This window comes from Garra rufa, chromosome 17 (assembly GCF_049309525.1).
Source record: "Garra rufa chromosome 17, GarRuf1.0, whole genome shotgun sequence".
Classification (NCBI taxonomy): domain Eukaryota; kingdom Metazoa; phylum Chordata; class Actinopteri; order Cypriniformes; family Cyprinidae; genus Garra; species Garra rufa.
In genome coordinates, this window is record NC_133377.1 from 9,357,319 (window position 1) to 9,358,909 (window position 1,591).

The window sequence follows — 1,591 nt, forward strand, 5'->3', positions numbered from 1 at the left end:
CATACCCTTTGCAAACTGTCACAGTCTATGGGAAAATCCAAAGTTCTATACCATTCCAAATAGTTCAAGCTGTTCTTAAGCATCCTAATTACCCTGATTCATTGGGAACAGCTGTTTTAATCAACTCAACAGGTGAAAAACAGAAGCTCTCTGCTGTTGGTTTGTGGACAGTCATGGCTAAGACAAAGGAGCTCACTGAGGACCTGCGGCTGTGCATTGTGGCTGCTCTCAAGTCAGGAAAGGGCTATAAGACCATATCTAAATGTTTCAAAGTTCCAGTGGCTACAGTGCTAAGTATTATTAAAAAAATGCAAGATGTTCCTCACTGTGAAAAATCTCAGAGAACGTGGTCGGAAGCCAAAAGTGACACCTGTGCTGGCCAGGAGGATAGTGAGAGAGGTAAAAAAGAAAGAATTCAAGGATCACCACCAAGGCCATCCTGATGAATCTGGGCTCTGCTGGTGGCAACATCTCAAGGCAGACAGTCCAACGGACACTGGACACCACTGGGTTCCACGGACACAGACCAAAGAGGACACCACTTCTCCAGATAAGGCACACAAAAGCTTGCTTGGCCTTTGCAAATGCTCATCTGGACAAAGAAGACGACTTCAGGTATTCTGTTTTATGGTCAGATGAAACAAAAATTGAATTGTTTGGCCACAATGATGTAGGCTTCATTTGGCGTAAAAAAGTAGAAGCCTTCAACCCTAAGAACCCCATCCCCACTGTCAAACATGGTGGTGGGAACCTAATGTTTTTTTCAGCCGGTGGACCAGGGAACCTAATCACAGTAAAAAGCACCATGAAAAAGGAGCAATACATCAAAATTCTCAACAGCAACATCAGGCAGTCTGCAGAGAAATTTGGCCTTGGGCACCAGTGGACATTTCAGCACGACAACGACCCAAAACACACAGCAAAAGTGGTGAAGAAATGGTTAGCAGACAAAAACATTAATGTTTTGCAGTGGCCCAGCCAGAGTCCTGAGTTAAATCCAATTGAGAGTCTGTGGAGGGAGCTAAAGATCAGGGTGATGGCAAGGAGACCCTCCAACCTGAAAGAGTTGGAGCTCATCACTAAAGATAAATGGGCAAAAATACCAGTGGAGACATGCCAAAAGCTGGTCAGCAATTATAGGAAGCATTTGATTGCTGTAATAGCCAAAAAAAGGCTTTTCTATTGATTATTGAGAAGGGTATGAATAATTTTGGACATACCACTTTTTGTTCAAATGTAAATAAAAAATTAGTAATATTTTTTTCCACAATGATGCCTCTTGTACATCATCTTATTATCTTTTGGGAGAAGCCTCTGTCATTTCCGGTCAAAAATCTTGCTGGTTGATTAAAACTTTTAAGTCAGAATTTGCCAGGGGTATGAATAATTTTGGACTTTATATATAATATTATTATTATTATTAATATATTATTTTTCGTCCAGTAGTAAAAACATGGATGTGGATATGGTGAGTTTCCGTTTGCCTGGGCATGGAGACACTGCCCTGAGTAACATGAACTTTCTGCGGACACAGCAGCACTTCTGTGATGTTACTATTGTGGCCGGAGGCAGACGCATGTTCAGGGGTCAT